The 15,304-nt window shown below is 41.5% G+C and overlaps 1 protein-coding gene across 1 annotated transcript in view; it reads left to right on the forward strand.

Moving 5' to 3' along the window:
- KIF6 (kinesin family member 6) overlaps nt 1–15,304 on the forward strand; it is an 872,665-nt gene that overhangs the window by 646,095 nt on the left and 211,266 nt on the right. The gene's annotated exons all lie outside the window — the stretch shown is intronic.

The raw sequence follows: 15,304 nt of genomic DNA on the forward strand, positions 1-15,304 counted from the left end.
CATGCTTTAAGTGCCTATACCCACAGATAACTAAATGTCTTTGGAGTCGCCTGCCGAGGTGACATGTTGAGCATAAATTCTGCAGCACAGCCTTAAGGAGAACACCAATTGCCGCTGTAACATTTTCTTTTTGCATGGAAAACTGTAAAGGATTGCCCTATATGTTTGTGGGACTTCCTTACTAACCACGCTAGCTCTTTTTATGCTTGAGCTTATTAACCCTATGTGCAATTCTGTGGTTCTCTTATTGTATATCACTACTGTTTGGTTTAGAGTGCTTGATTACACAACTTAGATCCCATTCTTGTATTACCTGCCCAGGGCATACCTCTTGAAAGACTTGGGGGTTCTGTGTGCAGCAGGGTGTAGTTGTTTATATCTTCACTCTACCAAATTCTTGCTACCGATTGTTAAGCCTTAAAATGTTTTTCATATGCTTCTTATGTATAATGTAATAACTTGCTCAAATATGAGTATATTACCGATATCTTAGATCCCATGTTATTAATCTGCCCAGGATATACTTCCACATTTTGGGTGAAGGTTCTGTGTGCAGCTGGGTGTAGTTATCCATAATAGGTTTTCCAACAACGACATATTGCTTTGTACATATATGTATCATTAGGTACCTTGGTTCGTCCTGGCCGGTCAGGTTTATTTCACTTTGTTTCAAAAATTGACTTTGCTACCTTTTAGCAATTTCACACTGGTTTAGCCTACATTGTGCGCTACATTATCAATTTGCACATCCTTTACTTTTTGGAGGATGCAGTTTGTAAAAATATTAAATTGCCTATGCCAATAAATTGTTACTTTGTCCACTTTAATCATTTGGAGCTGTTTATTTTGATTTAAAAGAGTGCTGAATTCCCTGTCTTTATAGAAACAAGTACGTTCTTGGTTTCTTTTATTTCTATAGTTTTTCTTGAGATATATATATCTCCAATTACCAGATTCTTCCCACTTGTAGGGCATCCGCCTGGGTGCAAACTTGAACACTATATAGCAGCCAAAGAAAGGTGCACTCACAGGACTTTCACAACAAAAGTGGAGTTACTTTATTTGTAACGTTTTCGGGGAGCAGGTCCCCTTCAGTGTGTATGTGTGTATATATATATATATATATATATATCCTTTGATGATCACATGATATCTCTTTGAGTCTGAAGGAATTTTTCTTTAGTACAGGTTTATTTCACATTTAAAAGGATCATTCTAGCATAAAATAGAATGCTCTATGAGAGTCTATGTTATATTATTTTATTTAAAAAGATAATGTTTTATTTTACTATGCATTTTACCCATGCAGAGATGTTAAATACCTAGTCAAAATTGTGCTCCAGATGATGAAACAGTTGGTTAACCTATTAGGAAGAGGCATACATGTGTATGTTCCAATCACTGGCCATATATTCAGCTGGGGCAGGATGGAGTGGGGATGTTCCAGTAGTGCACCTTTGCCTGTGTCTTTAAAATTTTTAAAGTATATTAAAAAAATAAAATAAAAAAAAAAATATATATATATATATATATAAATAAAATAAAAATTGTGCTGTAATAAAATAGTGCATTTTATTTTTTCTTTAGAACTTCACTTTACGACTGTAAGTAACATATCTCTGTATGCATATGACCAGTTGCCTGTTTGTAAGGAATGTGTTATTTCAGGTCATAAAGCGTTTAGAATAAACTTTTACCAAGCTAATAACGGATATTCTCTACTGTCATAGAATTATGTGAAAGTTTCTATTTTCGGTAAATGCAATAAGTCGTTTCTTGTGTCTCTGCATAATCCCATAACTGTTCTGTAACTCAGTAACTGTATGTAGAGCACTGTCTCACAGACATAACAGTCTCTGTAAATCTCACCATCCTGCAGGATTTCTAGCCTGCCACAAGTTATTGCTAGCATTTTACATGAGAATGAACCTTTTTTTATTTCTTTAAGCTGAGAGAATATCACAAGAAAGGGGCACTGTGCAGAAAGACACTGAGCAGATTTCCTCACGCAGTTGTGCCAAGTCACTGTAGCTCTGTGTTATTCTGCTACCAGCTCTGCCAAAATATTTCACTTGCGATGGGGACAACCCATCTTATTTGTTTTAGTTGGAAGCTTCACCTGGGTCCTGTAAGGTAATAGCCTGCGGCTCAGAGTCATAGTGCCACTATTTCCCTGCAGCTACCACGTGCACGTGCTCTTATTTCAACTCCTTTTTTATTTTATTTTATAAAATGTTCACTTCCTGAGAATGTCTTTCAGTTGGTGCTAATCAATAAAATATGCAAAGCTTTCATTGATAAAATAAAGTATAAATAGTTTTTAAAAGAAGAACCACTTAAAGTTACATGGCTAAGCTAAAATTAATTGCTTAGCCACAACAGCTGCACAACACCATGCACTCATAAGAACAACAGAGAGCCAATTAGCTGTGGCATACTTATTATATTGAAACAAATTACACGCTCTTATTTGTTATAGCATGTCTATCACCATTGATCCCCACAAAGGGGATAACAAATAGGTAACTTACTTCTCGGGAGCCACAGAGAACTGCTGATCCTGAGCATAAACTGCAGCTGACCCAACAGAAGCATCAGTCACACAACCCAGCTGTGCAACTAGTGCTGCTGATTGGCTCAGATGCTTATTGACTCAGGATCAGCAGCTCTCTGCGGCAACAAGCAATTCAACTTAGTAGGGGTTAAACACATACAGTAGATTTGCTAGTTGAGAAAATGACATACAATAATGAATGAGAATATAAAGGCCCTTTAACATTGTGTTTAGACCACAGCATTTCCCTGCTTGACTTTGATAGGAGGTGTTGAGTTTCAGCTTATGCCAGTAATTATTTTTCCAGCAGAATTGGTCAGTGTGTTTTTAGAGTGATCACAATCCAAAATGGATCCTTGTATAGTACTTAACTAGCCTCTCTCCAGCCACAGGCTCCTACTTCGGCGTTCCTCCCACGTGGTACACTGAAGTATGTCCTCCCTTAGGTGCACACAGTTGCACGCTGTACAAATTTAAAGGGTCTATGCCACATTTTAGAATCCCACACCTAAGTGGCCACAGGTGTGGGAGCTTCTATATAAATTCACTCAGTCCATCACTCTGGGCTGAGTTATTGTGCAGCTAAACTTGTTCCTGCCTGTAACCTGCCTTTCAGCTCTCATTGAATCACGTGTTGTAAACCTACCTTGTTTCCTCAATACTGTTGTACTAATGGCAACTTACCTACTATACTGTACCTACCTCACCACCTGTACCTGCCTCACCACCTGTACCTACCGTAGCAGTGCAACTTATCTGAACTTGAACATAGTCAAATGTGGATAAATATTGTTAACTAAGGTACCTTATTAGTGTAGTTTCTTCTTTGCGTGGCGTATAATACCTTGTGATATTCTTCAATAGATGGTAATAAAGTTATCCAAATACCTCAAATTGCTGGTCGGCTTGTATCACCGTATCCAAGCGGGTTATCACTGTGTTTTGTTAGCCTCTCAGGTTGATGTGGTCACGTGATGAGCCGTTGTGCGTCCTGATCAGAGGGTGATCTGTAGTGAATACCACTAGTAGTGGTGCGATCGTTCTTGATCCAACTCCTGAATGATAGTAGTTAAATGCTCAGTGTAAAGTTCACAGTAAAACACTTCACAGCTAGAGGGCATTAGTTCATGTGTGCCATACAGATTACATTGTGACCATGCCAGTGGAATTCCAAATGAGGGGGCACTGATTGTCTAAATGCAAGTTTGTCAAAAGAACTGAAATAAGAGGGCAGTCTGCAGAGGCTTAAATGCAAGGTAATCACAGAATTAAAAATTATATTAATATAACCGTGTCGTAACAATTCTGGAGTAGACTGTCCCTTTAAGTGATTTTGGTTTCCATCATATCTATTCCTGCTCTTGAGTTCCACTGAGCCGCAAACATGTTTCACTACAAAAGTTCCTGAAAAGGGGATTTTGTGTGTTAAAGGGATAGTAAAGTCCATATTAAATGTTCATGATTCAGATAGGGCATGTCATTTTAAACAACTTTCTAATTTACTTTTATCATCAAATTTGCTTTATTCTCTTGGTATTCTTAATTGAAAGCTAAACCTAGGTAGGCCCATATGCTAATTTCTGAGCCCTTGAAGGCCACCTATTATCTGAATGCAATGTTCATGTGTTTAATATAAATAACATTGTGCTCATGCACGTGGAATTATTTAAGAGTCGACACTAATTGAGGCCTATTTATCAAAGGTCTTGCTGACCTGATCCGACAGTGCGGATCAGGTCCGCAAGACTTTGCTGATTGCGGAGAGCAATACGCTTTCCGTATTCAGCATTGCACCAGCAGCTCACAAGAGCTGCTGGTGCAACGCCGCCCCCTTCGGACTCGCGGCCAATTGGCCACCAGCAGGGAGGTGTCAATCAACCCGATCGTACTGGTTTTGGGTTGTTGTTTTTTCCCCTTTATTTGAGCACATCTTTTTTTTTTTTTTTGCTCCATTTATGACTTGTATTCCCTTTCCCTACTTCATTTTGCTTGGCTATATGTTAGACTGAGGTGGGAGGGGTTTTATAGAGCTTTTGAGGTTTGTGAACCTTTGTCGCCTCCTTGTGGTAAAAGAAGAGTAATTCCCAGTAGCAATGGATCGTGGACTCTCACTACCATGAACAAAATTAATTTATCGGGTAAGCATAAATTATGTTTTTTGGGTTTCATACCCCTTTAAATTTTCATATTACAGACAGTGATTTTAACAACTTTCCAAATGTCTTTAGTTATCACATGATACCAAGAGAACTAAACAAAATTGATAATAGAAGTAAATTTGAAATTTCTTTAAAATGTTCTTTTATAGCCAACTCATTTGAGTTTCATTTTGACTTTACTGTCCCTTTCAGGCTTTTTTTTCTAAAACTAGAGATGTTTCATGTGCGTATTTGTTACCAGCAGCATACAAGTAGCATGATTATGCTGAATTAAAGTGATATATTAGTTGACTTACTTGTTTGGTAACATAAAGCTGTGACATCAGTGTGAGGGATGATCTCTAATGATTTTCAAAAGATAATGATGTTCAATAGAAACTATGAGGAGATCCATATATAAATTACAGTGATACAGTTGTATAGAGGATTACAACCACTAAGTAAGAAGAGGGAATATGATAAACGAAAAATAGTCTTACTCTTTGTATAAAATATTATATCAACCTGCAATAGGTTTCTCAATGCTGATCGTCAGAAAATGTAACAATAATAACTTTGTATATAAGGTTCTGTTGTGTGTGGTTAATCAGATATTCACTCATACTTCTTATCCCTTAAGGGATTAAATACCATATACTCCTCTGTGGGAAGCATTAATAATAACTTAACTATTTACATAATAATGTTTAATGTAAACTGTAACCTTATTTCTAACATAGAAATAAAAACACTACAACTTCTTGGTTATAAAACCCGCAGGTCACATTTTTTGTGGCAACACAAGGAACCAAACGACCAGCACAAATAAACATGGACCAGGGGGGGGCGGCAATCAGGTACTAGCTAATGCGTAATAACCCATGCTAACAATATGGGCAGTACCAGGGATGCAGGAGAGGAAGCAGAGCGTAGCTCGATACTGGAATGGCTTAGGGAGTGCTCGGCTTCAAATCACACGGGCAGGGAACACCCCAGACGCGCATCTGAGGACTTGGCCCCCCTGGCCGACAATAGCCGTCACTCTACATCGGTCACACCCTGCCCACGGACACTGTCCACCCGCCACAAGATTGCCCACATATCCAGGGCAACTTTTGTTGCCACCCAAACTCACAAAAAAGGAGTAGGGACTGTCTCAAATCCTCAATAAACAGGTCCATGCCATGGTCAGATAAATGCATCCCGTCACTTTGGTAGAGGCTCCGGTCAGCTGCCGTAATGTTCCTGTGCTCCACAACAAAGCCCCTAAGCTCGTACATTAACTTATGCAGGAGAAAAAGCAGAGCGTAGCTCGATACTGTAATGGCTTAGGGAGTTCTTGGCTTCTAATCAGACGGGCAGGGGACACCTCAGATGCAAGTCTGAGGACTTCACCCCTGGTCGGAAATAGCCATCACTCTACCTCGATCACATCCTGCCCCCGGACACTGTTCTCACACCCTGTTCAGCTTTTTTCAGACCTGGAAAGCAGCCCTGTGGTTGGCCCTATGCTGCCACGCCAATCTGGGGACAATGTTTGACCTTCCCATTCTCACACCAGGCATCCATGCTATGAATGTGTGCAGCTCACACTGGATCACTGCACTCAAATCCTGACCGGGAATTTATCCAAGATCATTTTCCCCTTAGTGAAGGATCAAGATGTGGGGTTTCTCCCAACGTCTCTGGCATCCTGCAGCAATCCAGGCAAACCTGCCCAGCAAAGGCCTCTCCTCCCTAGCCACCTAAGCACCACTTTAGATGCAGAAAAAGCCCGGCTGCTGTCCCCCAGGTCACATTGACGCTCAAATGGCTGCCCAGTGCATGAACGATTGCCCCAATATCCAGACACGAAGTGGACCTCTAGAAGGCCCTGCAAAAGGAATAAGTGTCAACTTCATACCAAAACAGGGAAACATCACGACATAAACACACCGTACTTAATTTAGCAGTGGGATAAAAAAGGGGGGTCTCACATATAGCTGATACCTTTCTGATTTCCATCTCCCCAGTGCCTTTATACGGTCAGCTGACCAGCCTAAAGCCGCCGCTGTTGTAACTGCCACAACCCTAAATGATTGAGGGGCTATCGTAGTAGGATTCAACCCAGCCTTTTCAGCAGCCCATCCTAGGACCCTACGGAATTGAAATCTTGTGAGAGGGCTACCGTCCTGATGAATTAGGAACCTGAAAAAACCCACTGGATGCACGTCTGAGAAGGCCTTCAAGAAAGTGTAAGAACAACTTAAAGTTTCTTGGCTAGTAGAGAGCGACAACCATGCCCCCCCCCCCCCCCACTTTCCTGATCCACTTTGGATCTAGGGATACATAGCAATACCCCCTTTTCAGCAACTCTCACGTGCTCGTACAATACCCCTCCAACTTTTGCAGTCATTGCCTGTGGTACTAATTTTCCACTCCAAGGGCCCTGTGAAATGCCATGGCAAATGCTGCGGAAAAGAGCTGCACCTCATAGACTGAGGAAGAGACATCAGGTAGAACCTGGAGCAAAAGGAGTAACCTATCAGTGGCAATGGGTTCCCGAATGTCAGGTGTATGTGAATGTGTTAAAGTGTGCGCAAGAGGCACCAAGCTGCTCCAACCCTAAAGTCCCTCAAACTTAGGGAAAAAAAGATAGGTCAAAGAATGAAAAAACAGGAGAAGCGCTAATAAAAGCTAAAGGTGCTAAAATAAAAATTAAGTTGCTGTGCAAAAAAAGGGTAATAACTTTCGTTGTAAATAAAATTTAATTAAATAAACATATAATTATAAATCCAGCAAAGATAACAATAAAAAATATATATATATATTAAAATCGGACGTCTCCGATATGTTGAAGCATAAAACAAGACTAAAACAAATGACTACTGTTGCCAATATGAACCTTATTACAATAAAGGATGAAGGAAGTCGACATAATAACTCAAAGTCCACAGATGAAACAAAGAGAGGATCAAAAACCGGGTGGGGATAAACCCGTTGTTACCTTCAAGGATACCGTCCGTGTATTGCAATCACCTCCGTGAGGCGTATGTGTATTCTGTGATGTCACTGATCAGAGGGCGTCGTCTCTGTAGAGAATTTCTATTCGTCAGAATAACTTGGCAGATGAACTATAGCGGCCGCTATATTTTAGAAGTTGGACCCCGCTCGTTAGTGCAGGATTGCACGCAGGCTCGTAGTGTATCCAAATTTCTCCTGGAGACCTTGTAGCAAAAGGATCTCAATGTGTAGCTTTTAAAACCAACTTAGCTGAGGCACACAGCCCTTCACAGTACAGTCCCCTTGCTTTCCGTAGGCAGCCGGAAGGATTCTGATGTGCAGCTTGTAACAGGCTTGGCTTAGGCACGTAGCCCTTCAGGATGCAGTCCTCTTTCTTTCGGAGGATAGCTAAATAACTTGTCACTTCAATCAGAATATTAAAGTCTTGGTAGACAATAAATGAAGTGTGAAGTAGCTGTAACTTTCATCAACGCGTTTCTCCCTCTTACAGGGCTTTCTCAAGATGAATAAGCTCCAGTTACAGCCTCCTTTTAAACATTTCAGAGTGACACCTATTGGTCAGGTGAGATTGGCTGACAGGTGTGCTTAATACAATTGATCTATTGGCAACAGTACTGGCAACTAAAAGAAAACAGTAGCCTTTGGTGAAAATAAGTGGAAAAAATATATCTGCATATCCCTAAAATTTGACAGATCTTTGCATATTAACAAGAATTGCAATCAAAAAAATAATATATATAAAGATAACAATAGAGACTCCAATTAGAGTAAAGATTACTACCCAAAAACAGTATTAATGTTACGGGGAAAAAGTGAAGGAGAGAAATTAGGAGCACGGCAATACGTCCTCACTAAATTGTTGTCAAAAATATGACTAAGTGCTAGAAGAGAAATATTCTATGTGTATAAGAAATTAAGTGAAAAAAATATATAAAATAAATACTTTTAAATGCTGCAGATCGATACATACATCTGCAGTAGTCTATCAGTATGTAGAATTACATACGTTGCTAACACTAAGATAGTGTACTTTATAGTGTAGAATTAGTGAGCATTAATATAGAATTTCTGAAATATTACAGGGGTCATGTGTTAAATAAAAATTAAAAAAATGTGCTTATAAATGTCCCATATTACAGAGGTATCCATCTTTCAAGTATATCAAGTGATTATTATTGACATTTAACTAAAAAGTGAAGATGAAGATTTTTAATAAAAAATACATATATATATATATATTAGTTGAAAAAAGGGGAAGTATCGAATATTTCAGAAATTCTATATTAATGCTCACTAATTCTACACTATAAAGTACACTATCTTAGTGTTAGCAACGTATGTAATTCTACATACTGATAGACTACTGCAGATGTATGTATCGATCTGCAGCATTTAAAAGTATTTATTTTATATATTTTTTTCACTTAATTTCTTATACACATAGAATATTTCTCTTCTAGCACTTAGTCATATTTTTGACAACAATTTAGTGAGGACGTATTGCCGTGCTCCTAATTTCTCTCCTTCACTTTTTTCCCGTAACATTAATACTGTTTTTGGGTAGTAATCTTTACTCTAATTGGAGTCTCTATTGTTATCTTTATATATATTATTTTTTTGATTGCAATTCTTGTTAATATGCAAAGATCTGTCAAATTTTAGGGATATGCAGATATATTTTTTCCACTTATTTTCACCAAAGGCTACTGTTTTCTTTTAGTTGCCAGTACTGTTGCCAATAGATCAATTGTATTAAGCACACCTGTCAGCCAATCTCACCTGACCAATAGGTGTCACTCTGAAATGTTTAAAAGGAGGCTGTAACTGGAGCTTATTCATCTTGAGAAAGCCCTGTAAGAGGGAGAAACGTGTTGATGAAAGTTACAGCTACCTCACACTTCATTTATTGTCTACCAAGACTTTAATATTCTGATTGAAGTGACAAGTTATTTAGCTATCCTCCGAAAGAAAGAGGACTGCATCCTGAAGGGCTACGTGCCTAAGCCAAGCCTGTTACAAGCTGCACATCAGAATCCTTCCGGTTGCCTACGGAAAGCAAGGGGACTGTACTGTGAAGGGCTGTGTGCCTCAGCTAAGTTGGTTTTAAAAGCTACACATTGAGATCCTTTTGCTACAAGGTCTCCAGGAGAAATTTGGATACACTACGAGCCTGCGTGCAATCCTGCACTAACGAGCGGGGTCCAACTTCTAAAATATAGCGGCCGCTATAGTTCATCTGCCAAGTTATTCTGACGAATAGAAATTCTCTACAGAGACGACGCCCTCTGATCAGTGACGTCACAGAATACACATACGCCTCACGGAGGTGATTGCAATACACGGACGGTATCCTTGAAGGTAACAACGGGTTTATCCCCACCCGGTTTTTGATCCTCTCTTTGTTTCATCTGTGGACTTTGAGTTATTATGTCGACTTCCTTCATCCTTTATTGTAATAAGGTTCATATTGGCAACAGTAGTCATTTGTTTTAGTCTTGTTTTATGCTTCAACATATCGGAGACGTCCGATTTTAATATATATATATATATTTTATTGTTATCTTTGCTGGATTTATAATTATATGTTTATTTAATTAAATTTTATTTACAACGAAAGTTATTACCCTTTTTTTGCACAGCAACTTAATTTTTATTTTAGCACCTTTAGCTTTTATTAGCGCTTCTCCTGTTTTTTCATTCTTTTCCCGAATGTCAGTCAGGGTAAAAACTTACAGAAGAAGGATACTGCCACCAATCTCGCTGTTACCCACCCCCCTTTTTCACCTGTCCACCCCTAAGCTCCGTGAGCCATCGCAACAATCAATCTTGCTCACCTGCACAGAATGAAAAAACCCTGACCATCACAGAAGAAAACCCATTCTTCCCAATACCTTACGTATGATTTCCAAGTGGAAGGTGCCAGGGAAGCCTTCAGCAGTGGTATCAGTGGTTGCCATCCAGTGCCACCTGCCAAAGGAAAGGAGGACAGGGAATACCATGAGTCACAGTGTTAGCAGGAACTTTCCTAAAATTATTCCATTGAAAACAGGAAAGCGCATCAGCTATGATATTAGAATCCCCAGGGACATGCTGCACCTGAAACTGAAAGGGACAGTCTACACCAGAATTTTTACTGTTTTAAAAGATAGATAATCCTTTTATTACCCATTTCCCAATTTTGCATAATCAACACAGTTATAATAATATACTTTTAACCTCTGTGATTATCTTGTATCTAAGCCTCTGCAAACTGCCCCTTTTTTCAGTTCTTTTGACAGACTTGCATTCTAGCCAATCAGTGCCTGCTCCCAGATTACTTCACGTGCACGAGCACAGTGTTATCTATATGAAATATGTGAACTAACACCCTCTAGTGGTGAAAAACTGTTAAAATGCAATCTGAAAGAGGTGGGCTTCAAGGTCTAAGAAATTAGCATATGAACCTCCTAGGTTAAGCTTTCAACTAAGAATACCAAGAGAACAAAGCAAAATTGGTGATAAAAGTGAATTGGAAAATTGTTTAAAATTGCATGCTCTATCTGAATCATGAAAGTTTATTTTGGCCTAGACTGTCCCTTGAATGTTCCACTTAAGGCATCTGTATACCAGAATCTGAATGGTGCTGGTGAAGATAAGGAAAGTCTATTGATGAAAAGACCACACTCAAATTGTCTGACTAAAAACAACTGATCTGTCCCTCAGTTTGTCACCCCATATCTCCAGTGCTACCAATATGGGGAAGAGCTCCAAGAGGCAAAGGTTCCTGGCAAGCCCTTTAACAATTCACTCTACCGGCCATGGCTCTGTACTCCACTTACCGCTAAGGTAAGCTTCATAGCCAAAGGATCCTGCAGCATCCGTGAACAAGTGGATGGAATGTGCAGACGTATGAGGTTTGCGCCAAATGCAAACCACCGTGAAATCCCTCAGAACATGATCCCAAATCTGGAGATCATCCCCCATGCCTTTTTCAACTGCGATCCGTGTCCTCAGGGAAGTCAGTCACGGGAACAAGCGCTCCATCCCTTTCAGAAAAACTCTTCCCATTGAGATAACTCGCTCAGCGAAGCTGAGCAGGACCAACAGGGATCACAACTCTTTCAGCATGCAGAAGGAAGAAACAGCAATTCCTCCAACTTCTGTCACCATCTTCTGAATTTTACCCGCCGGGAGTCTACATTACTCCGCCACGGAGTCAACCTCTATCCCCAAGAATGTAAGATATGTACATTGGCCTTCAGTTTTCTTTTCTTCTGCTCGGGGGACGCCACACCCATTCATCAGAATCCTCATGGCGTGCAGGAGAAGTTTGCATTCCCTGGAAACAGGTCTTCCTACCAATAAAAAATCATCTAAATAATGAGCAACTCGGTCTTACTCTGCCACTTCGGCCACAGCCCAATGCAAGAAGTTGCTGAAAGCCTCGAAGTAAGCACAGGAGATGGAACACCCCATAGGGAGACAACGATCAACATAGTAGGATCTGTTGAAAAAATAACCCATTAAGTAAAAAGAAATTGGGTGACTTGGTAGTAACCGGAAAGCTGATGCCACATCTAACTTTTCCAGCCGGGCACCTCGTCTCGCCTTCTGCACTACCATTAGTATGTCATCAATGGACTGATTGTGCACTGTGCTCAGCTCCGCCGGGATGGCATCATTCACCGACTTACCCTTGGGGAATGAAAGGTGTTGAATCATCCTAAATTTCCCCGGATCCTTCTTCGGCACCACTCCTAACGGGGAAATAACCAACCCCGGTATTGGCGTTTTCTGAAAGAAGCCCTACATGTGACTCAGATAAACCACCTTACCCAACTTCTTCCTTATTGCATCAGGGAACTGGTATGCAGATTTCAAGTTCCTGCGCATCTTGGAGCCAGTAACCTTACCCTGAACAGGTATGATGAAGCCGTCCTGAAGGCCATCCTTCAGTAAGGCCGCTGTACCCTTATCAGGGTACAAAGCGAGCCACGGTCTAATTTAGGCCACCTTCAGCAGGGTGACCACCCTTACCAGCAGCAGCACCTCTCGGTCCTGTCCTCTCTTGATTCTCAAATATTTTTAATGCAATCTGCGGCTGGGTGACCCATCCCGCAGTTGCAGCATGCATGCTGAAATGAACACACAGCAATGCTTGTCTTGGAATTTTCAACATACCCCAGCGGGACGCCTACGAAATTTTACGTACCTGTGGTGTACCAGTTGGAGGAGCGGGGTCCCAGGGACCTTTTCTGGACCCAGCCGGGCCCAGAACTGCATCTCCACGCATCCAAAATCTAGGAGAGGATTACCTACCATTTTTTCTGTGAAAGGCCTCATTGTAATCTTAGTTTTAAGATGCTCATCCAACTCAAATGAAGCCCAGGAGTGCATATTACTGTGGCGTGCCACTTTGCGCTTGTCAGGCCCACGTATATCAGTGAGACTGATTCGGGGTTGGAATGCCCTTGCTTACATATCAGAGGTAACCACCTAAGCATCCTGTACATATGCTCATGCCCTTTGGCATCTAAACCCAAAGCCTTATCATTCACAGAACCATAGTCATCCGAAGATGACGTGAAACCCCTTAACCCCACTGAAACTCAGGATTCACCGTTTTGTGACCTTGTCCTTGTAGGTATAGCCACCACACCCGAAGTTGATGGACTTCATCCTCCAACACAAAGAAAACAGTGCCACTCTCCATCCTTCTCTCCAGGCCACTCCCTGAGTCTCCAGATGTCGCCATGTGTTGTAGTCCTAGGGATGCTCCAGCTGACCTGCAGATGCCATGCACCCTTCCTGAAAAACAGAAAGCAAGAGGGGAGTACTGTGTGGGGGAAAATCAGCATCCCCACCCTGTTTGATGTGCAGTTCCTGTCCCACGCACCCGAAGCATACCAGCAGGCTCATGTACATGCACAAAACTTCTCACACAACCATCCTAAACTGAAACACCCTAAATTAGATCACTGTAGTGAATCGGTTTGGTGGCTTGAGGAGAGGAATTCCTCCTACTCCTAACCGGGGGATCTGTCATATCTGAATTATGAAACAACGGGATATGGCTCGCTTGCTAGGGCTCTCATAAGCCCCCTACACCCAGTACTATGCTAATGGATACTATTGGCCGCTATGCAAAAACCCACAGATTAGACTACCAAAAGCATCCGCTTCAAACTTCTCGTCCAGCTGAACAGGGCCTAGGCCCAAAGTCAAGCACACTTATACGCACATTCGCACCAGCTTTTAGCGTGTTCCCCAATACTTTTGAGCCGCACTTTATTGGTAACGGATGAGGTTGTGATCTGTTTTATCGACCAGGCTGCATGTCTGTGCCCCAGCCTCATGCCCCCAAGTGACTTTAAAAGCATTGCCCCTACTGAGTCAATATATCCCTTATTCAATGGGGGGATACCTGTAGCTCCCTAGTATCACTTTGCCAGATGTTAATTACCCCCCAGGAGCCGAAGTTCCCCCCCCGTGGAACTCGATGTGCACCTCATGACATCCAGCCCTGAAATGGCGTTTCCGGAAGTGACGTCACTGGAAATGATGCAGCTGGAGAACCTCAGACAGGTAGTGACCGCAGGAGAAGACGACGCCACTGGAAAAGCCTGCAAATCAAATGGACCAACCCATGGAGACCCGATGAGCCGCATAGACGCACCCAGAGCCCAGGATAGCACTGCCGCAAGGGAAATAAGGAGTGACATGACCGCAGTGCAGGACCACCTGACCGGCCGACCAGGAACTCAGGTAATGCACCAGTGCTCCCACTACCATAATCAACGACACCTGGCAGTAAGGAATTCAGGAGGAGGGCAGAATAAGGACTGAGGGAGACCCGGGATCGATGGCGGGTATAAAAATGGCCGATGAGGCCTACAGACCACGCTATCCCGCATGGACCCGCAACCTCCCCTACACCCCAGCTTGTGTCCTAAACCCACTACAAATCCTGGATGATATAGAGATGGGGAAGTCCCTGACAGGTGGAGGGGAAAGGAATAAATAGGAAAAGAAAATGACCCACCGCATTCAGAGAAGAGAGGATACAGTCTCAAGTCTGCAGCTTCACTTTTCCTATCTCTCTTTCTGCAGGCCTCTCCAAAAGCTCCATGAAGCAAATAGGGGGTACACAACTTCCACTGTAATACTTCATGTGAAAACTTCAAGGAAACAAGCAGAAAGAGGATTTGGGCTTCCTGTACAGGTCTTAAATAGGTAAGCCAAACCCCTCCTCTCTAACTGCAACATTGTTTCACACACACGAACACTCCCACTCCTTTGTCTTGGCCTTAAACCTTATGTGCATTCCAGGCAATTTGCCTTACATTTCCTTTAAAGACAAGGACACAGTTACAAGAAGCCTCACTCCTGGCTGAATCAAGATATAGAGCTGTGCTATTTAACCCCTTCAATGGATTACTGCACATGTTGTTTAGGGTACATTGGCTTTCATTTATAAAAAAAACTAATTTGAATGAGTGTTTTGAATTTATTTTTGAATAGAAACATTTTTACGATATACATTTGTTAAGTAAAAATGCTGCTTAAGGCCATACACACATATGTATTCTGTGATGCACTGTGAATTTGTATTCAAACAGCATATCTGCTC

This window comes from Bombina bombina, chromosome 4 (genome assembly GCF_027579735.1).
Source record: "Bombina bombina isolate aBomBom1 chromosome 4, aBomBom1.pri, whole genome shotgun sequence".
In the NCBI taxonomy this organism is placed as follows: domain Eukaryota; kingdom Metazoa; phylum Chordata; class Amphibia; order Anura; family Bombinatoridae; genus Bombina; species Bombina bombina.